This window comes from Hyperolius riggenbachi, chromosome 3 (assembly GCF_040937935.1).
Source record: "Hyperolius riggenbachi isolate aHypRig1 chromosome 3, aHypRig1.pri, whole genome shotgun sequence".
Classification (NCBI taxonomy): domain Eukaryota; kingdom Metazoa; phylum Chordata; class Amphibia; order Anura; family Hyperoliidae; genus Hyperolius; species Hyperolius riggenbachi.
In genome coordinates, this window is record NC_090648.1 from 364,929,806 (window position 1) to 364,953,065 (window position 23,260).

At 45.2% G+C, this 23,260-nt stretch overlaps 1 long non-coding RNA gene across 1 annotated transcript in view; it reads right to left on the minus strand.

The window, feature by feature from the left end:
• Positions 1-5,865: 5,865 nt before the first annotated feature.
• LOC137563985 (uncharacterized) overlaps positions 5,866-23,260 on the minus strand; it is a 230,566-nt gene continuing 213,171 nt past the window's right edge. The window contains exons 6-8 of the long non-coding RNA XR_011030487.1: positions 14,113-14,171; positions 11,419-11,464; positions 5,866-5,938 (exon numbers count right to left, since the gene is read on the minus strand). This is a non-coding gene — a long non-coding RNA (uncharacterized lncRNA). The remainder of the gene's footprint in view (positions 5,939-11,418; positions 11,465-14,112; positions 14,172-23,260) is intronic.

Sequence of the window (23,260 nt, forward strand, 5' to 3'; positions counted from 1 at the left end):
CATAAGGATGCTGTCTAACCAGCAGGCAGTACCAGTACCACAGCTGTCTGTTACAGTTTATGGGTTTTTTGATATATTTGGGATGTAAAATCAGTAATGTATTTTAATTACCTCATTGATCACAAAACACTTTGGGGTTAATTTCTAAAGGTCTATAAAAAAACATCTACCATATATTAGAGTTGCATAAAGTAAAATATGACCGATGATAAATGATTTGAAGTACACAGACAAATCTTTTCTTAAAAAAATAAAGTGGAGTGTGATTTGGTAGTAGGAGTATTTGTAGGAGTGCACACATGTGTGGTTTAGTTTATTATACATTCTGGGCATGGCGATGCATCCAGACTGCACTGAGTAATAGTGCGGAGGCACAGCGTGCCTTCATCACCAGTGACTAATGTCCACAGTGAACACATGCTGTTATGAATAATCACCATCGAAGATGCGTTATGTCATCTCTGTACAAAATGCGTGTTTTTCTTCCCTCTGCCTCCTCTGTGCAGCTTACTAACAAGACCAGGAGACAGACAGAAGCACAGAAGTTAAAGGCAAAGCACAGCAGTGCGGAAAATGGATATTTACATTGCTGCAGTGCAATCTTTGGGTAGAACAGAAAATGTCAAATTATACAGAATAGAACTGTTAGACTGCCATAATTATTACCTAAGTGCTAACGCTTTGCAAATCCTGACATCCTGGTGAATTTTGTTTAGAAAATAACTAGCATTAAGTTGGATTCACATTATATCTTATCTTTATCTCTTTCAAAAGTATGCATTGCCTATTCAAAATGTATTTCTAGACTTCAAGTGTACCTGAGGTGACATGTGACATGACAAGAAGCGTGTGTACAATGCCAAGCATATTAATAAGTAGGCTGGGTTCCTTTTTACTGTAAGAGTTAACATTCAGGGATGCAAGGACATTGTTAGGAGTAGGAAGGAAGATAGAATTGTCTTGTCAGTTTATTTTCACCTCAGGTTAACTTTCAGTTTTCAGCTTTTTTTTGTAAATGGATACAGGGATGAATGTGCCATTAATAATGGCACCCTGTACAGGGAATACCCTAGTCTGTCATTAATCCGAGAAAATTAGGCGGTGTCAGCAAATACCAAGAGGTTGCTGGTTTTCAGTTCCAGGTAAGGGGAGCCCTCTGGTTAACTGGCAGGAAACCCTATGTCCTAAGTTTTCAATGGATTAGAGCAATTGTTTCACTGTGTCCACAGTTCCAGCCTTAGTTCTGTACAAATGCATTGCTAACATCTAGGTGTTCTTCTGTTGCTATGGCGTGCAGTTGAGGGACACTGATGCAGTGCATGTTTTAGTGGGACAGGTAAGAGAACAATGGGATTGGCTTGCACTCAATCAAGATGATCTGGAACTCTAGGTCTAGGCAACACAATAGGCCATTGTACACAAGCTAGGTTCTCAGCAGTGGGACTGTTCAAACCTGACACAGATTAGCAGTTTGCTCAGGAAGATTGTACAAAAGTACCTGTTCACTACTGGAATAGTTGGTTTGGGTTTGCAGTGATTGTCTGTAAAGGTTGTGCTGCAACATTTAAGTTATGAGTTTTATCAATAGGCTGCAGGAGCACCTGGGAAGTCTGTGGCCCAGTAATAGACAAAGCCAATTTGGACTTAACACCCCAGCTGGAAAAAAAAATCTCCAATTTTTGCTTTTTATTTGCTGCACTCATTATATAACTTAACAAACCAGCACAAAGTTTTGGGCCGTGCGCCCTTTGTTAAGTGCCTTCTGGTGAATGCTTCAGAACTCCTTGGACGGCCCTTCACAGTGCAGACAATGAACAGGGCCGGTTCTCTATGAGGCAAGGTGAAACATTTGCATCTGGTGCAGAGATTACAGCGGCAGTATTTTTGTACTATTGTGAGAATCTGCTCAGCTGCCTGTGCAGACAGGCAGCTTTTTGACCACTGTTCAGGTCTGCATTCTGCAGGTCTCTTTGAGACAGACTTTTTGTCAGTATTGCAGCTTGCTGCTGAGGAATTTGCATACATTCGTTATGCAAATCCCCTACCTGCCTCCTGTGATGACTGGCAGTATAAAGGTTGGGATTACCCACAGTCCTTTGCTGGTCATTCCTTCAGGGTTTGTAGTAAACACTCCTAGAGAGCGTCAGCCATGCTACTTCTTGTTGAAGTTATCTTAGAGTAATTCTGGGGACTGCACTAGGCAGTTTCTTTAGTGCCGTTAGGATTGCTTATCTGTTTGTTTGTCTGTTGCGACTGTCCTGTCCCAGCGGTGGTCGATAGGAAATCGTTCTGTGTGTCTGGGTGCTAACCGGAACAGCGGTTGTTACTGGTAGCCCCTTCTGATCTGTCTTCCTTGGATCGCGCTAGTCACTTTCGCTAGTGCTGTGGATCCTTCTGTTCTGCCTTCCTGGATCACACTCGCCTTGCGCTAGTGCTGTGGATCCTTCTGGTCTGCTACTCTGTTCTGCCTTCCTGGATCGCACTCGCCTTGCGCTAGTGCTGTGGATCCTTCTGGTCTGCTACTCTGTTCTGTCTGCTTGGATCGCACTCGCTTCGCGCTAGTGCTGTGGATCCTTCTGTTCTGTCTGCCTGGATCGCACTCGCTTCGCGCTAGTGCTGTGGATCCCTCTGTTCTGTCTTCCTGGATCGCGCTAGCCACTTTCGCTAGTGCTGTGGATCCTATCTCTCGCTTGTCCCTGTTTTCGTGTGTCTGTCTTGTCTGCTACGAACGCTTGCTGGAGGCTCGGTGAGGTAACTGTTAAGCAAGCGTTCGCGTCCTCTGTTTCACGTTTGTCTGTCTTGTCTGATACGAACGTTTGCTGTAGGCTCGGTGAGGTAACCGTTAAGCAAGCGCTCGCGTTCTCTGTTTCGTGTTTGTCTGTCTTTGGTTAGTTAGGCGTGCTTGTCTCTGTTGTGCGTAACACGCAGAGACCGCGCACGAACGCGTGCACTGTTGCGAATGAGTGCGGTGTTCGCATTCAGCTAGCGTTTGTTATTTTCCTTATCTTTCTCTTTGCATGATTTGCTGTGTCTTTGCTACCCTGGTGCTCTGTCCTTCTCAGTCTTGTGTCGCTATTGGCAATCGCCATTCTTGCGATTGCGTTTCCTACTTCGTTTCCGCCGTTGTGTGTTCGCCGTTGCTGGGTGGCGACTAGTTTGGTGGGCACACATTGGTTCTGTCCCTTTGCTCTGTTCCCTGTGGGCTATCCAGCACTGCCTGATTGTACCTTGTCCTGGATCTGTACAATTCCCATTTGGCATTTGTGGCTGCGCAGCGGCTGTGTTTGCCTGCACTCCTCAGCGCCATCTGCCGGTGTGAATTGCCCTCTGCGGGTGCATAGCACCTAGCCTGGGTGTCCTCAATTATACGCTTGTGGAGGAAATCCGCCGCGTCAGCGCACGTCTGGTGCGCTGACCACGGAGACGATTCCACATTCGTTACAACTATGTTTACACATACAGTAAGAGTAGAAGGAGAAGCAAGAGGAGAGCGAGGTGAAGAGGTCATCATTGGGGAAAATCAGCTTTTTGTGCTGTGTGAGGAGTCTGACAGTGAGTGAGGAGGGGGAGGAAGGAGAGCAACAGTGTTTCATTTGATTTGCACAGCAAAAGGGAGAAGGTAGCACTGCTGTCCTGACTGAGAAGGAATGGCGTGGCTGAGGGTGAACAGTTTGTTTGTCACAAACTCAGAGCCAGCCAGTGTGCAGCAGTGTTAGGCTGTAGCATATAATGTTAAAGTAAATTGTTGGGTGCGGTGCTATCATTCCAAAATGATGGGGGGGGGGGGGGGGTTGAGTTTGCATCCTCACAAGTTTGCCTCAGGCAGAAAAAAAGTCTAGAATCGGCTTTGACAATGACCCAACGCATACTGCAAAAGCAACCAAAGAGATTTTGAAGGGAAAGAAGTGGAATGTTATGCATGGCCAAGTCAATCACCTGACCTGAATCCGATTGACAAAACTGAAGGGAAAATGCCCCAAGAACAAGCAGGAACTGAAGACAGTTGCAATAGAGACCTGGCAGAGCATCACCAGGGATGAAACCCAGCATCTGGGGATGTCTACACATTCCAGACTACAGGCTGTAATTGACTGCAAAAGATTTGCATTCAAACTTTAAAAAGTGAAAGTTTTATTTATGATTATTATTGTCTCATTACGTTTAGTCCCTTAAAGAGAGTCTGAAGCCTTATAAAATTGCTCTTTTTATTTAACATTCATATTCAACACTATCACCCCAGCTAAAACGCTGCTTCCCTGCGGCAGAACTCTGTAATCAAACCCCCCAAATTCCCGGGGCAAAATGTGAAGAGCGCTCACTGGTAGAGGCAGCACTTAGGGCTGTAGCTCTGCCTCTACTCACGTCAATCCCAGCTGATCGCCACCTCTCCCCGCCCCTCTCAGTCTTCTTTCACTGAGAGGGGTGGGGGGGAGGCAGAGATCCACGTGGATTAATGTGAATAGAGGGAGGCAGAGCTACAACGGTAAGCCCTGCCTCCCCGGGCAGCAAAATCCACGACTTTGAAAGTAGTGGATTTTTGCCCTGGGATTTGGGGGGGGGGGGGGGTTAATTACAGCGTTCTGCCACAGGGATGCAGCATTTTAGCTTGGGTGATAGTAGAAGATAAATGTTAAATAAAAAGAGCCATTTTATATGGCTTTATAGTCTCTTTAACAAGTGGGGGCATATATGCAAACTGTTGTAATTGATAGACCGTTCACCTGATTGGATGTAAATACCTTTAAATTAAAGCGGACAGTCTGCAGCTAAAGAAAACCTGTAACTAAAAAAAGTTCCCCCTGGGGGGTACTCACCACGGGTGGGGGAAGCCTCTGGATCCAATTGAAGCTTCCCCCGTCTTCCTGTGTCCTACGGCAGTCTCGCTGTGCCCCTCTGAACAGCGGGGATGTAAATATTTACCTTCCCGGCTCCAGCGCAGGTGCAGTATCGGCTCTCCGCTCGGAGATAAGCAGAAATAGCCGATCGCTGTCGGTCCGCTCTATTGAGCAGGCGCATGTCTCCTGAACCTGCTGTAGAGCGGACCCAACGGAGATTGGCTATTTCCGCCTATGTCCGTGCTGAGAGCAGCAACAGCGCCCCTGCTGGAGCCAGGGAAGGTAAATAAATCAGCGCATGTCAGGCTTGTCAGGGGAAGATTCAGGGATGTTTCAGGGGAGCCAGCGCTGGATTGCCTGCAGCTACAGAGGAGGGGGAAGCCTCATTGGGACCCTGAGGCTTCCCCCTCCCAAGGTGAGTACCCCCCAGGGAATGTTTCTTTTGTTACAGAGTCTCTTTAAAGCACATTGAATTTGAAATGAAACAAGCACATTGTGGTTGGGTATAGAGCCAAAATGTTAGAATTGTGTCGATGTCCCAATATTTATGGACCCGACTGTATAAATGAAATTTATATATATGTATTTATCCTCATGCAATACATGCATTTATAAGATCTGTTTTTTAGACCTAAAAGTGGGAAAACAAGAAGAATGAGTGACAGGAGTGCTGCTACCATTGCAGTAAGATGAGGATTATACACATTCTGGGAATCAGAAGGAAGCTGCAATGTAATGCATCTAGTGGCTGAAATTACTGCTCCTGCTGGAATGCAGCCATCGCCATGATTAGGAGACCTCTGCAGCATTCCAATGGAGTTCACAGAAAGGGGACATTACAGAATCCAGCTCAGAGAAGTTGGCAAACAGAACAAACATGTTTGCAGAGTGACAAGTGTTAAACAATTTTGGCAACATTACACAGAGGCATGACTATTGGCTAGAATGCATTAGTGTAACTCTGCAAAAGGAAACGGGAGATACCCAGTATGCGGTGTGCACTGTTTTATGTACATATAGCTTAGAGTCTCACCTCTGAGGATGAAGCCTTTGGAAGCTCTCCGCTGCACCTCATCCCACCACCTCTGATGACTCAGCTTCTACTGTCAATAGCAATAGCATAAACAGAAGGGTTGTGGTACATGGAAGAATTTGATTCATGTGTTTCCACCCCCTACCCAGGGTAATTAAGTCATGCCATTTTCTGAAACCTTATTTTAACAAAGGATTAACAATTAAAGGAAAAACACCCACACAATAAAATTAATAATTAAATGAAACACATATCTTGTTCAACCACTTTGGTACCTGCAGTCTCTGGCACCTTAAAGGATACCAGATGTGAAATAAGGTAGATAAACAGGGGGCATATACTGTCACCTGTCCTGATGCCTATTGCTTCCCCCGTTCTCTCTGCCCCTGCATTCTACCTAAATGCCCGTCTGTCAGCCTCTTCCAGGTGGAGAATGTGGAGAGCGATAGGCATCAGCACAGGTGACAGTATATGCCTGCTTCCCCACATTTCTCTAGCATGTTTCGCATCTGGTATCCTTTAAAGGACATCCAAAGTGAAAATAAAGTGATGAGATAAACAATTGAGTCTATTCTCCTTCTCCTAAAAATGAATTTTTTACATATCCAATAGTTTTATTTTATATTTAAATTAAGTTTTTACTGTTTCGTTCTCTCTACTCAATGACACCTTCATTGAAGTAAGCCAGAGCTCAAAACTATGAATTATTGACCCTTTTATCTCTTTTCTACTTTCACAAGCCATTTCCTGACAGGAAAGTGTTTTATGGCTGTAATTACTTATCAGTGAGTGTTATGCTATAGTCTGACCCAGTCCAGACCCGGACAGAAACTGTCACTTGCATACCTGATGTTTAACTCTTTCAGGCAGAGCAAGAAAAAAAAAGGAACACAGCATAGTAATTCGTGTGCTTGGCACTGTACATACACGTCTATCTCATCATGCCACATGTCACCTTGGTTGTCCTAAAAGGACCAGAGATTGCTGGTACAAAAAAAATGGGGCCTATTGATGTCAAGTCGCATGAACCCATCACTACTGCCAATCATGACACTCTCCCATTGCTGAAGCCCACTCGCTCTGCCATCGCTATGACAGCACAGCTCTATGAGGCTGGAGGGGGCTGCGGGCAATGAACTGGCACGGCGTCTATAGAAGCCACTGCCAGTTCATGCAGTTACAGTGGCCAGAGTCCCGAGGCTGGGACGTCCCGCAGCTAAAAGTGGGACGTTTCCTGGGAACCTCATGCTGCCTGGGACAGTGGACCCCGAATCCGGGACGCGTCCCAGGCATTCCGGGACGTCTGGTCACTCTATTTCATGTCACTTACAGGTCACAGCAGCCCACGGAGTTCAACGCTGACTCTTCTCTCTATGGCTACTCCCTCCCCCTCTTCTCCATGCCTTTACTATCAGCGGGCATGTCGATGTAGAATCAATACAGAACAAATGCTCTACCCACCGGCACATGGCACATGTTAACCTAACTTCTATGCGGCAGAGGGCGGAGCTAAAGGTGGAGGCGAGGCAGAGCATATTTGCTCTACTTCTATTGGTCCACGGGGCGCACAAAAGGACACCAGCAGGGAATGAACGAGTGCGTTACAGCCAGGTGCACTACAAGGTCCAGCTGTCGCCCCCTGATGGCAAACGGCGCTCCAAGCAGCTGCCTGGTGTGCCTGTGCCTTTAGGCGCCCCTGCTACAAATCCCACAATGCATTTGCCTTTATTAGTCATGACTGTGGCTGTCAGACTCCTGCAATGCATTGTGGGACTTGTAGTTCCTCAATAGCTGGAGGGCCAAGTTTGCCCATGCCTGCTCTATACAATACCCATACGCTACACTATGTGTAATGTTACAATGCTGTAATTAAAGCAATTAAAAGTACTGATCACTCTCTTATAAATGGCCCCCAAAGTTATCCAAAATTCAGAGGACAGACTCACTCTAGGTAAAAGTGGACTTACAAGAAATGTAATCATATGTTCACTTTAAATAAAGGTGCTTGATCAGCAAAGGCAAAGAGATAAACATCAATTTACTAAACCGGAAGGCTTGAAAGAAGCGTAATTGCTATATAGAGTAACACCCAGGGGATAACACACTGACATGCATTCTTCCTTCTGCACTGCTATGTGGAACATTTCCTTTACATTTTTTTTTCTACTTTCCCATTGATAGTATATCTGTAAGCTGAGGAGTAGTGTCTAGGTAAAAGCATACAAAGATATGACAGACCCAGTTAGAATGGTAAGCTCATTGGAGTCAAAAGTATCATGCACAAGTACAGATTGTCATCATGCAACACAAAAGACTGTTCAGATATGTTACTATTTCCCAACACGGTTCACACACAGTATTCCTCAATGTCCTGATCAGTAATACTGATTCTATTCTGTACTCTACATTCTGTCCTTTCTAGGTACAATGGATTTGTACTGCCTGCTTCAGAAAAAAACCCTGTCCATCATTCACTCAAATGTATTATTCTGTGTTAGCCAGACATTTTTTAATCAGGATGCTACCCTTTATTGACTAAACCAGGGATGTCAAACCGGTCCTACGAGGGCTGAGATCCTCACACATTTTTGATACAGCTCAAATGAATTGATGGGTCTGAATCAGGAAAGGTGTGGTCCATCAGGTAGAACACATTCCTTTCTTTCTCAGTCAATGCTAAACACTGGCATGGATCTGGCCCTCCAGGCCTCTGAGTTTGACACATGTGGACTAAACTAAACAATTCAAAAAGTACCCTTCTGATCCAAGATTTTTATCCTAGAAATACAGCCTCACTTCGTGTCACCTCTGACCACTGTCCCAAACAATCAACAGTGTCAATTTCGGGAGAGGTGAAAAAAAATAATCATTTAGATTTTTTTTAATGGACTTTTCAAGCTAAATGAAGAAGTTTCACCCCCCAGCTGCAAGCCTTTATTTGCTGCAATCATTTGGATGGCATCAATGGTGCTGTTATCTTGTGGATGGCTTGTAGGAGTCTACAAATGGCTGCCATGAGGTGACGTACCATCACTTCTCCCATTACCACACGCACGTTCATCTCAGCTGAAAAAGGCCAAGGCACTTTTTCCTGGGTGGGTGGGGGGGGGGGGGGGGGGGGTGCATGGCAAACAAAGAGAGAGTAAATACACCTTTCATAGGGCTACTCTACTAAAAAAAAAAAAATGTCATTTACCAACAAGATTTACACAGACTTTGGGCACTCTTTAAATACACAAGACAACTTAACAATTGGTGTGGGTTAAGGCTAGTCTCACACATGTGCAGTGTGATTTTCCTGCTGGATAAGAGCCTGCTACAGGAAAATAGCACCATACCAGTTCATATTTTATACACCTTGCAGCAGACTGCACTGACACGCAAATGTCTGTTCATACTATTCGCATTGCCATTGACTATCATTGCCCCATGGTCAGTGCAGCCCTTGCGTCGACTGGACCACTTCCATTGCACCGCAAACCGTTATAGGAAGTGTGTAAGACCCCATAGACTTACATTGCACCCGCGACTAGGTGTGGCAGGGGAGAGTACAACGATGCACAAAAACGCGGTATGTGTGTAAGTGACCTAAATGATAACAGGTACCTCCCATTCCAAGGCCATAATTCAACAGTCTTCCAAATGTCTTATGTCCTCTTATGTAATACACACAAACTGCAGCAAATGACACTAGTGCCCAATACATACTTTAGACATTTATTGATGTTTGCAGGTTACACTCTTGGAATGATAGAGACACAATGTTCAGCGTACACTGCTCTATGGAGACAGGTGGTCATGCAAGCAGTACAGCGTGGACTCCCTTTGAAATGATCCGTTCTTATGCAGCTTTTGTTTGACTTTTTTCTGCACAATGTTACACACTTAAGTGTAGTCATGCCCACAATACATTAAATGCAGCCATCATAACCCCAATATGCTAGGTTTAGCTGTAATGCGCCAAAGTGCCATCAATGAACCCACAATGTTGTAAATAGAACAAGTGCAGCTATAAGATCCTTTGTAGATTTAGTGTTTCCAAAATGCTCTCATATAAATGAAAACGTCGGTAGAAAACCATGGAGCTTTACATTTACCATACTTAAGAGAACCCGAGGTGGGTTTGAAGATTATTATCTGCATACAGAGGCTGGATCTGTCTATACAGCCCAGCCTCTGTTGCTATCCCAAACCCCCCTAAGGTCCCCCTGCACTCTGCAATCCCTCATAAATCACAGCCACGCTGCTGACAAACAGCTTGTCAGAGCTGGCTGTGTTTATCTCTATAGTGTCAGTCTGCTGCTCTCCCCGCCTCCTGCAGAACTCCAGTCCCCGCCTGCATCCCTTCCCTCCCTGCTGATTGGAGGGAAGGGACGGGGGCAGGGACCGGAGCTATGCAGGAGGCGGGGGAGCAGCTGAGACTGACACTACAGATGTAAACACAGCCTCACAGCACGGCTGTGATTTATGAGAGATTGCAGAGTGCAGGGGGACCTTAGTGGGGGTTGGGATAGCAAGACAGGCTGGGCTGTATAGGCAGATCCAGCCTCTGTATGCAGATAACATTCTTTAAACACACCTCGGGTTCTCTTTAGTGGGCATATTTAGCAGCTTCTGTGCAGCCATCTCCTGTTAAACATCTTCATCTCTCTCCTGCTGTGCATCAAGTCATGTCAATCAATAAATGTCAGCAGAGGTGACAGATGCAAGGCAGGAGAGGACCAGAGGGAACTCACTGGTAGTGCTCATAGCATGTACCCAATACTACATGCTTCTCTGATGACTTCTGCATTGAGATGAGTGGGGTGTGTGTGTGTGTTAAGGGGAAGGAGTTTTTTTAGACCAGCTCTCCTCTAAAGCAGACCCAAATGTTAATGTAACCTGCTACAGCTCAACCCCACGTGAAAAACCCCACGTTTTCCACAGACTGTATTTCCAGAAACTGCTGTATTGCCATAAATCAGAGTTTCTCAAACCTGTCCTCATGACTCCCCAACGGTGGATGTTTTTCAGGCAGCCTCACCTATGCACAGCTGGGGTAATCAGTTTAGGTGGATTCCATGTAGCTGAGACACTAATTACCCCACCTGTGCATAGGTGCGGTTCCCTGCTGCAAAACATGCACAGTTGGGGAGTCACGAGGACAGGTTTGAGAAACACTGCCATAAACTGACAAAAACATGTATAATGCCACAGAGCCGCAGTTCCCATTCATTGATCTAAGTCCCCGTCAGAAAGACCGACGGCTTCTATGAGAAACCAAAATCTTTCTGTAAAAAAAAAAATGTTTTTTTTAAAATCACATTCTCCCTACACTTCCTGTAAGCGAGAGCGGTCGCTTACAGGATAGAAAGAAAAAAAATAACGAATGGCCATCTTGTGGCCAAATAGTAAAACTACATCTACAAACATTTTTTTCTAATAAACACAATCATATACATTTCAAATTAACGGTTTACCTCCCACACTGCAAAAAATACCCAAATAATTTTTATAAAAAAAAAAAAGAAAATTACAATTAAAAAAACAAAAACATAAATAGTTACTTACGGGTCTGAAGTTTTTTAACCACTTTGCATCCAGATCTCATTTCCCCCTTATAGACAAGAACAGTTTTGGCATTTTAGCTATGTCCATATTTAATCAGCAATAACGTTATCCCTACTTATGACACCTAAATTAAATATATATCGTTTTTTCAAGACTAACTAGGCTTTCATTGTATGGCATTTTTTCCCTCAAACAATTGTGTTTTTTTCCTATTAAAACGCATAGAAAACCAATCATTTCTCAGTTTTACCAAGTCCAGTTTAAAAATAAAAAGCGCTATTGTAGATTTAAAAAAAACAAACAAACACAAATTTTGTGTTTTGGCTATTTCTACTGTTTATCACAAAACTTAAATTATGTTCCTGTCACAATTTATGGTGAAGATATTTGATTCTGAAATAATGCTACAGTGTTTACTTTTCGCTATGAACTGCAAAAATAACAGTATTTTAAAAAAAAAACTTGTATTGAGAAAAACCTCCCCTGGGGGTACTCACCTGGGGTGTGGGAAGCCTCCGGATCCTATTGAGGCTTCCCCCGTCCTCCTTGGTCCCACGGTGGCGGAGATAAAGCTCCCCGAACTGCGGGATGTAAATATTTACCTCCCTGGCTCCAGCGCAGGCGCAGTATCAGCTCTCCGCCACGAAGATAGGCGGAAATAGCCGATCGCTGTCAGGCTGCTCTACTGCGCAGGTGCAAGTCTCCTGCGCAGTAGAGCGGACCCGACGGAGATAGGCTATTTCCGCCTATCTCCGTGCGGAAAGCTACAACAGCGCCCCCGCAGGAAAGGTAAATAAATCAGCGCTTGTCAGGCTTGTCGAGGGAGGATTCCGGGACACTTCGGGGAGCCAACACTGGAGTGCCTGCAGCTACAGGGGAGGGGGAAGCCTCATTGGGACCCTGAGGCTTCCCCCTCCCGAGGTGAATACCCCCCAGGGGAACTTTTTTTTTGATACAGAGTCTCTTTAACCTCCCCGGCGTTCTATTAAGAACACCAGGGCAGCTGCGGGAGGGTTTTTTTTTTTTATAAAAAAAAAAAATCTATTTCATGCAGCCAACTGAAAGTTGGCTGCATGAAAGCCCACTAGAGGGCGCTCCTGCTGCATATAGTTAGTAACAAGAAGGGCCGCGATGAGCGGCCCTCCTTGTTTTGCTTTTCTCGTCGCCATGGCGACGAGTGGAGTGACGTCATGGACGTCAGCCGACGTCCTGACGTCAGCCGCCTCCGATCCAGCCCTTAGCGCTGGCCGGAACTGATTGGTCCGGCTGCGCAGGGCTCGGGCGGCTGGGGGGACCCTCTTTCGCTGCTGCTCGCGGCGGATCGCCGCAGAGTGGCGGCGATCAGGTAGCACACGCGGCTGGCCAAGTGCCAGCTGCGTGTGCTGCTTTTTATTTGGCGACAATCGGGCCAGCAGGGCCTGAGCGGCACCCTCCGGCGGTGATGGACGAGCTGAGCTCGTCCATACCGCTCAGGAGGTTAATGGTAAAAAGCAATCTTTTTGGCTCAAGGAACATATATTCGCTTTCAGCAGATAGTGCTGGAGGTTTTGCACAGGAGCAAGCCCAATCATGCACAGCTGTGCTTCAGCTACTCGACTTATATCGATATCCTCGTGGCTTAGATGAAGTCACAGAGTACGTAGATATACTGTAGTGGTGGAAAAAGTGGTTAATATGTATGTCAAGAGGGTATATTACTATTATTTTTTTAAATTATAAGCTTGTAAATAGTGATGGACGCAAAACTGAAAAAATGCACCTTTATTTTCAAATTAAATATTGGCGCCATACATTGTGATAGGGACATAATTTAAATGGTGTAATAACTGAGATAAATCGGCAAATAAAATACGTGGGTTTTAATTATGGTAGCATGTATTATTTTAAAGCTATAATGGCCAAAAGCTATAATGGCCAAAAACTATAATGGCCAAAATGTACCACCCAAAAAAAAGCCTAATTGGTGGCGGAAAAAACAAGATTTATATCAATTCATTGTGATAAGTAGTGATAAAGTTATTGACAAATGAATGGTGAAAATTTCTCGGATGCATAAGGTGAATAACGACTGAAGGCTGAAATTGTTAAAACTTTGTCCCGAAAAACACTAGCATTTTTTTAGAGGCATTGTTGTGCAGCACACACAGAAAAGCCATGCTAGAGCATTGTCTTTTAGACAGTCTACCATGGGAACCTCCACATACCAACATTACAAGACACTAAAAAATGTAATGTCAGACTGAAATAATTTCAAAATGTTTGCTTTCTTCTGAGAGAGACTGCTATGTTCCAAGAGACTGCAAAATTTGCCGAGATCACCATATTTCCAGTGATTGTCAGAGGCGCCAACTGTCCTAGAAAGAGGTTTCAGTTACATTTACAAAAACTGACACATTCTTCCTGAGATTGCCATGTGTTACGACACTTCTGTCACAGTACACAGGATATTCTAAGGGATGGAGGCAGAGCTACAGAACTCCAGCACTGTGCCACTTCTGCTATACATATGGGTGAACCATGCAGTGAGCTTCTACGATATCCCATTTACTTGAATAGGGAGCTAATCATCACTCATATCTTCGAGGACACATTATACTTTCGTGCATTGTACAGATCAACTAAATCCTAATTTAAGCAGAGCAGATACTTAACTCATTGAAGGGTAAACACATTCACATTTTCTGGGATGCTTACCTTACTCCCATGCCTCTGCAGACTTGGCCCCACCAATCCACTATGCGAAACATGTCAAGCTAAGGAGAAACAGTGAAAATAGAGTTAAAGCAATGCTGCTAAAATATGATCTATGCTGTGCTCACGTGTTTACAAGGCAAGCTAGATATGACAGTGCAGTTTCTAGAAGGAAAACAAAAAGTAAGGGAGAAAATGACATAAGGATTGGCTTCAGTAGGAAGCAATATAGATGAAAAATGGCATGAACAATTTTCTCTTTACTATATAAAATGCACTGTAAGTAGAACAAATATCTACTTATATATGTGGCTTATTTTCCTGGAATAATATGGCTGTCCCTGCTGCTTCAAACTTGAATCTGTTGGTAATACTGTATATTTATTGTTATTGTTGAGTGCTAAAATTCCACATTTTTCACACAGAATATCAATCAGAAACATCACTGAGAATGGTAATACTGGTACATTATAAATCATTAGGCAGCAGTAAAATAAATAACTAGCTGGGAAGTGGTACAATCAATTTTCATTCTGATTTAAGCGGAAATCTGATTGAGACGGAATGAAGCAGTGTGGCTGGATCAGAGCTCGGTGTCCTTAGTATATGTAGACTGCTATCAGCCTGTGCACCTTCATCGAGTATTCTTCCCATTCTCCTACATTTAACAGGTTCTCATACTCAACAACACTAGTGAGGTATTGTGTTGACAGTCTAATTTCTGGAGCGAGTAGCTTGCTGGCAGCAAGAAGTACACTTGAAATATTATATTACCATCAGCTGGTAGGACACAGTAGCTGGCACAAGGCAGGAGTGGAGCGCACCATCTCTCTGGATGTTGTGACAGAGAGCAATCCAGTCAGGGTCGTGGACAATCACAGCAGGGCAGGAGGGGGCATGTACAGGGCAAATGGTCTAGCACCACAGCCAATCAGAAGGAGGTAGGGCAGGAGAGGGCATGTGCAAGACAGAAGGACATACATACACAGACAGCTCAAAGAAAGCCCCTGAAATCAAGGTCACGGTCTAATGTCCCTACCAAAGTTATAGTCTAATACCCCTTCAACAGTATTTGGCCTATTTGGGGAGAAGTCAACACACCATGTTTTTGGAACTTGGGAGAGGATAAGACTGCCCAGATGCATCTATTTAATGTTCACTATAAGTTCCAAGCTTGCAGCCTCCTCATGGTAGGACCTGGACAACATCAAGTAGGGTATTGCCTATTGGGGTAAAGTATGGTGGGGGCTGTGGGCCCTGAGCTGCTACAATAACCATACAGTAGTGACTGGATACTGTACATAGTGACTGGATAGTGTATTGGTTAAGGGCACCGCCTTTAACCACTTAAGGACCACAGTATTTTCGCCCCTTAAGGACCAGAGCCTTTTTCTCCATTCAGACCACTGCAGCTTTCACGGTTTATTGCTCGCTCATACAACCTACCACCTAAATGAATTTTGGCTCCTTTTGCTGTCACTAATAAAGCTTTCTTTTGGTGCTATTTGATTGCTCCTGCGATTTTTACTTTTTATTATATTCATCAAAAAAGTCATGAATTTTGACAAAAAAATGATTTTTTTAACTTTCTGTGCTGACATTTTTCAAATAAAGTAAAATTTCTGTATACATGCAGCACGAAAAATGTGGACAAACATGTTTTTGATAAAAAAAAACCCATTCAGTGTATATTTATTGGATTGGGTAAAAGTTATAGCGTTTACAAACTATGGTGCCAAAAGTGAATTTTCCTATTTTCCAGCATCTCTGACTTTTCCGCCCACCTGTCATGTTTCATGAGGTGCTAAAATTCCAGGATAGTATAAATACCCCCCAAATTACCCCATTTTGGAAAGAAGACATCCCAAAGTATTCACTGAGAGGCATGGTGAGTTCATAGAAGATTGTATTTTTTGTCACAAGTTAGCGGAAAATGACACTTTGAGACAAAAAAAATAAAAAATAAAAAATTCAATTTCTGCTAACTTGTGACAAAAAAAAAATGAAATCTGCCACGGACTCACCATAGCCCTCTCTGAATACCTTGAAGTGTCTACTTTCCAAAATGGGGTCATTTGTGGGGTGTATTTACTGTCCTGGCATTTTGGGGGGTGCTAAATTGTAAGCACCCCTGTAAAGCCTAAAGGTGCTCTTTGGATGTTGGGCCCCTTAGTGCACCTAGGCTGCAAAAAGGGGTCACACATGTGGTATTGCCGTACTCAGGAGAAGTAGTATAATGTGTTTTGGGGTGTATTTTTACACATACCCAAGCTGGGTGGGAGAAATATCTCTGTAAATGACAATCTTTTGATTTTTTTTACACACAATTGTCCATTTACAGAGATCTTTCTCCCACTCAGCATGGGTATGTGTACAAATACACCCCAAAACACATTATACTACTTCTCCTGAGTACGGCAATACCACATGTGTGGCACTTTTTTGCACCCTAACTGCGCTAAGGGGCCCAAAGTCCAATGAGTACCTTTAGGATTTCACGGGTCATTTTGAGAAATTTCATTTCAAGACTACTCCTCACGGTTTAGGGCCCCTAAAATGCCAGGGCAGTATAGGAACCCCACAAGTGACCCCATTTTAGAAAGAAGACACCGCAAGGTATTCCGTTAGTAGTACGGTGAGTTCATAGAAGATTTTATTTTTTTGTCACAAGTTAGCGGAAATTGCTTTTTATTCGTTTTTTTCACAAAGTGTCATTTTCCGCTAACTTGTGACAAAAAATAAAATCTTCTATGAACTCACCGTACTACTAACGGAATACCTTGCGGTGTCTTCTTTCTAAAATGGGGTCATTTGTGGGGTTCCTATACTGTCCTGGCATTTTAGGGGCCCTAAACCGTGAGGAGTAGTCTTGAAATGAAATTTCTCAAAATGACCCGTGAAATCCTAAAGGTACTCATTGGACTTTGGGCCTCTTAGCGCAGTTAGGGTGCAAAAAAGTGCCACACATGTGGTATCGCCGTACTCAGGAGAAGTAGTATAATGTGTTTTGGGGTGTATTTTTACACATACCCATGCTGGGTGGGAGAAATATCTCTGTAAATGGACAATTGTGTGTAAAAAAAGCAAAAGATTGTCATTTACAGAGATATTTCTCCCACCCAGCATGGGTATGTGTAAAAATACACCCCAAAACACATTATACTACTTCTCCTGAGTACGGCGATACCACATGTGTGGCACTTTTTTGCACCCTAACTGCGCTAAGGGGCCCAACGTCCAATGAGTACCTTTAGGATTTCACAGGTCATTTTGAGAAATTTCATTTCAAGACTACTCCTCACGGTTTAGGGCCCCTAAAATGCCAGGACAGTATAGGAACCCCACAAATGACTACATTTTAGAAAGAAGACACCCCAAGGTATTCCGTTAGTAGTACGGTGAGTTCATAGAAGATTTTATTTTTTGTCACAAGTTAGCGGAAAATGACACTTTGTGAAAAAATCTAATAAAAAGCAATTTCCGCTAACTTGTGACAAAAAATAAAATCTTCTATGAACTCACCGTACTCCTAACGGAATACCTTGGGGTGTCTTCTTTCTAAAATGGGGTCATTTGTGGTGTTCCTATACTGTCCTGGCATTTTAGGGGCCCTAAACCGTGAGGAGTAGTCTTGAAATGAAATTTCTCAAAATGACCTGTGAAATCCTAAAGGTACTCATTGGACGTTGGGCCCCTTAGCGCAGTTAGGGTGCAAAAAAGTGCCACACATGTGGTATCGCTGTACTCAGGAGAAGTAGTATAATGTGTTTTGGGGTGTATTTTTACACATACCCATGCTGGGTGGGAGAAATATCTCTGTAAATGACAATCTTTTGCTTTTTTTACACACAATTGTCCATTTACAGAGATATTTCTCCCACCCAGCATGGGTATGTGTAAAAATACACCCCAAAACACATTATACTACTTCTCCTGAGTACGGCGATACCACATGTGTGGCACTTTTTTGCACCCTAACTGCGCTAAGAGGCTCAAAGTCCAATGAGTACCTTTAGGATTTCACAGGTCATTTTGAGAAATTTCATTTCAAGACTACTCCTCACGGTTTAGGGCCCCTAAAATGCCAGGACAGTATAGGAACACCACAAATGACCCCATTTTAGAAAGAAGACACCCCAAGGTATTCCGTTAGGAGTACGGTGAGTTCATAGAAGATTTTATTTTTTGTCACAAGTTAGCGGAAAATGACACTTTGTGAAAAAATCTAATAAAAAGCAATTTCCATTGTCCATTTACAGAGATATTTCTCCCACCCAGCATGGGTATGTGTAAAAATACACCCCAAAACACATTAAACTACTTCTCCTGAGTACGGAGTAACTGCGCTAAGGGGCCCAAAGTCCAATGAGCACCTTCAGGCTTTACAGGGATGCTTACAATTTAGCACCCCCCCCCCCCCCACTTGCCAGGACAGTTAACAAACCCCACAAATGACCCAATTTTGGAAAGAATACACGCTAAGGTATTCCATGAGGGCCATGGTGAGTTCATAGAAAATTTTATTTTTTGTCACAAGTTAGCGGAAAATGACATTTTGTAGGAAAAAAAAAAAAACAACACAATTTCTGCTAACTTGTGACAAAAAATAAAATATTCTATGAACTCACCATGCACCTAACGGAATACTTTGGGGTGTCCTCTTTCCAAAATGGCATCATTCGTGGGGTCTGTCCTGGCATTTTAGGGTCTCTGCAATCATTACATGTATGGCCAGTATTAGGAGTTTCTGCTATACGCCTTATATTGGGCATAAGGGTAATGCACTCTGGGCTGAAAGGAAAAATGAACGTCAAACAATCAATCAATCAATGTGGATGAAAAAATATCTGCCAAAAAAAATTGAAAAAAATAAAGAGGGGAAGGCGTCTGCCAGGACATAGGAGCTGCCGCCCCAAAAATCCAAACCCACCAGCTCGTATGCCCTGGCAAACCTGATTTATCCATTCACACCGATCGATGTGGATGAACAAATCATTGCCAGAGTTCTTTTTTGATACAAAGTGTTTGCCAAAGCATATGAAACCCCAACACCATTCCTCGGCCCATATGCCTCGGCAAACGTATCTTTTTGACTGCGGAGGAGAAATCTCGTCCTGCAGCACTGCATGCACCGACTTGTGTGTAAGCTGACAGACGCGCAATGTTCTGTCAGGATGCACCATTAGTGCTGCAGCTGATTGGTCGGTCTGGATAGAAAAAAGAGAGAAGAAAAAAGACAAAACAATACAAAAAGGAGGGGAAGGCGTCTGCCAGGACATAGGAGCTGCCACCCCAAAAATCCAAACCCACCAGCTCGTATGCCCTGGCAAACCTGATTTATCCATTCACACCGATGGATGTGAATGAACAAATCATTGCCAGAGTTCTTTTTTGATACAAAGTGTTTGCCAAAGCATATGAAACCCCAACACCACTCCTCGGCCCATATGCCTCGGCAAACGTATCTTTTTGACTGCGGAGGAGAAATCTCGTCCTGCAGCACTGCATGCACCGACTTGTGTGTAAGCTGACAGACGCGCAATGTTCTGTCAGGATGCACCATCAGTGCTGCAGCTGGTTAGTCGTTCGCTCGGTCCACCTGGAAGGTTATTGGATGGAAAAAGAGGAAAAAAAATACAAAAAACCCCAAAAAACAAGCAAGCAGCAAAGCAATTACTTCATTAACATTAATAAACTTTGAACTTTTTTAATAAAAACCTTAACATTGCAAACCAAACATTAACTTCTTTGCTTACCTGTTTTTTTGGTTTTTTTTGTTTTTTTTTAACTTACCTCCCGAGGACAAACCTCTCCTCCCCCATGGAACAATGTGCGAAGTGAGTTGTGGCGAAATACATTACGCAATTTGTCCCAAGTGAAAGGAGAGGTTTCTGGCAGCCCTGTGTATTAGGCCCGGTTCACACTTGCGGTTGTTTGCCAAACGGACCGGATGACCTGACCGGATCCGGACCGGATCCGGATCGGAACCGTACGGTTCTGATCCGGATCCGATCCGGATCCGGTCAGGTTGCATCAGGTGTTCATCAGGATGCGATCCGGATCCGTTTGGCAAAAGTAACGTAAAAAACAAAAAAAATGTTGGGGTCTGGGAGGTCAGCAGAAGGGGGACCTGTGGAATCAGGCCCTCTGCTGTTTAGCACTCACCTCCACCTGCGACATGCTGCCAACATCTCCGGATCCGGATCCAGCTGTGCTGCTCCACTCCAAAATGCTTGCCCACGTGTCCCCATCCAATATCGCCGCAACAATCCGCATAGGAAGTGGGGTAGAACATCCGGATTTCTCAGCCAGTGTGTTGTGCGCTCTCCGGTTCCCATTGGTTTGTATTGGCCGGATGGTGCAGTCCGGCTCCGCCCCGGATACGGCTGCCGGAGGAGCCGGATCAAAAAATAGCGCATGTTGGAACGGAGGCCGGAGTCCGGATCCGGCCCGGATCCGGTCCGGCTCCGGTCCGGCAGAACGGACGCATGTGAACGGACGCATAGGCTTTCATTGCTATGCCGTGCGTCCGTTCCGTCCGTTCTGCAAGCGGTGCGGCTCCGGCACGGCGATTCCGGACGGCCACCGCTAATGTGAACCGGGCCTTAGGGTCTCTGGAAACACGATGTTTGGTTTCACACTACATATTGACATATCCGGTGGGTCGAGCCCGCCGCACCGTATCGTCCAAAACAGACCTTCAGGCAATACCACAAGAGTAGCATTCGGCCTAGTAATGAACTGCGTCGCCATAGACCAACATGACTTCCGGGCCGATCGATATTGCCACAGAAGCCACGCAGTAACGTAGGCATGCACTAGCGTTAAGTCAAGCACTTCCGGCGTAGGGGGGGACCGCAAAGTGTGACTTTTGCTAGGCATTTTGCCCTAACGCATCAGCAGTGTGAAATAGCACTGAGAGACCCTTGTGTGCCTACCGCTGTGTGTGGAGTTCCCTTCTCTCTAATAGTGTACCTGCTCGTGGTACCTCTCAAAACACTCCCCTAGGCATAGGCCAGGCTGGTCAGGACAGGTGGGACAATAAACAGTGGTGTCATGCCTTATTCCAGCCCTGCTGCAGACACGACAGCGTTTTCTTCGGATTCGTTGACCTGGGGTACTCGGAATTGGATAGGCGTAATGCCTTCCATGCAGCCGGCTAGTTGCATCTTGGGGTTGGGCCACGGCACCTCCTGGATACAGGAGTTCCATCACGATCTGTTTATTAAATTGAATAAACGATCCAGTTCTCCCAGCCTTACTGTAGAGAACAAAGCTGTTGTAAATTGCCAATTGAATGAGGTAAAAAGACACTTTTTTATACCAGCGTCTTGTTTTTCGGGCAACTAAATAGGGCGCTAACCTCTGGTCATTGAAATCCACCCCTCCCATGTTAGTATTATACTCATGGACGACAAGGGGTTTTTCAATGACCTGAGTTCGCCGTTGAATTTCAACTGTCGTGTCTGCGTGAATGGTGGACAGGAAGTAAACCTCCCTCTTGTCCTTCCATTTCACCGCAAGCAGGTCGTCAGCACACAAGGCGGCCCTCTGCCCCCGTTCAAATCTGGTGGTAATGAGCCGTTGGGGGAAGCCCCGGCGACTAGGCCGCACGGTGCCACAGCATCGGATTTTTTCGATTTTTAAGTGCTGAAAGAGGGCCACACTTTATATGTAATAATTGTCCACAAAAAGATGGTACCCTTTCTGGAACAAGGGTGACACCAAGTCCCACACAACCTTTCCACTGCTCCCCAGGTAGTCAGGGCATCCGACCGGCTCCAATTTTCAGTCTTTTCCCTCATAGACCCTAAAATAAGATGTATAGCCTGTGGCCCTTTCACAGAGCTTATAAAGTTTCACCCCATACCGGGCGCGCTTGCTTGGGATGTACTGTTTGATGCGAAGGCGCCCAGTAAAGCGTATAAGGGACTCGTCTACGCATATGTCCTGGTCAGGGGTATAAGCATCTGCAAATCTGGATGACAGGTGGTCTATGAGGGGTCGAATTTTGTGGAGCCGGTCAAAAGCAGAGTGGTCACTTCGATGACAGGTTTCGTTGTTATTGAAGTGCAGGAAGCGCAGGATGTTCTCAAATCGTGTCCTGGACATGGCAGCAGAGTACAGGGGAACATGATATGCTGGGTCCGTAGACCAATAAGACCGCAACACATTCTGCTTTACTAGTCCCGTGTGAAGGAGAAGGCCTGGAGGCGCAGTAGAGGCACGTGACGGCGACGCAGCGTTCCAGGCTGATACGCGGAAGTAACGTGAGTATACTCCGCGCTCGCCTGCTCGCTGCCCACTGCCACCGGCCCGCTGCCCGCATTTTTGGGGGGAGAAGAGAGGCAGAAGGAGGGGACCCAGGTGAGGGAGGGGGGGATATTTCCCCCTCCCCGCCGCTATCCCTGCTGTCACCCCTCCTTCTAGCTACACGGGGGGGGGGGGGGAGCACTATACTACCTAAACTGGGGGCCACTATACTAGCTGGGGGCCACTATACTGGGGGAAGCTAAACGGGGGGGGGGGCACTATACTAGCTACACTGGGGGCATCTATGGGGGCCACTATATTACCTATACTGGGGGGGGGCACCATAGCAGCTACAATGGAGGCAACTATACTATCTAAACTGTGGGCCACTATACTAGCTAATAGCTATACTGGGGCAACTATGGGGGCCACTATACTAGCTATACAGGAGGGCAGCTGTACGGGGGCCACTATACAAACTACACTGGGGGCAGCAACACTACCTACATTGGGGGCAGCAGCTATGCTGCCTATCCTGGGGGCAACTATACTAGCTATATTGGGGCAACTATACTACCTTCACTGGGGGCAACTAGCTACCTATACTGGGGGCAACTGCTAGCTACCTATACTGGGGGCAGTGGCGGCACGGGGGGTGTGCTTTGGGTGCTGAAGCACCCCTTAAAATTCTCCAAGCACCCCCCAGCGTGAACTGACTTTCGGCATCTAATAGACGCCGTATCAGTTCACCGCAGCGGCAGAGCAGGGCTATAGTAAAATGTCCGAAGCCCTGCTCTGGAGACTTTGGGAGTTGCTGGCTGCAGAGGCTCGTGGGAGCTGCGCACTGGGCGGAGGCCGGAACAGGAGCTCTGCTGCAGGTGAGTAAATGTTTTTTTTT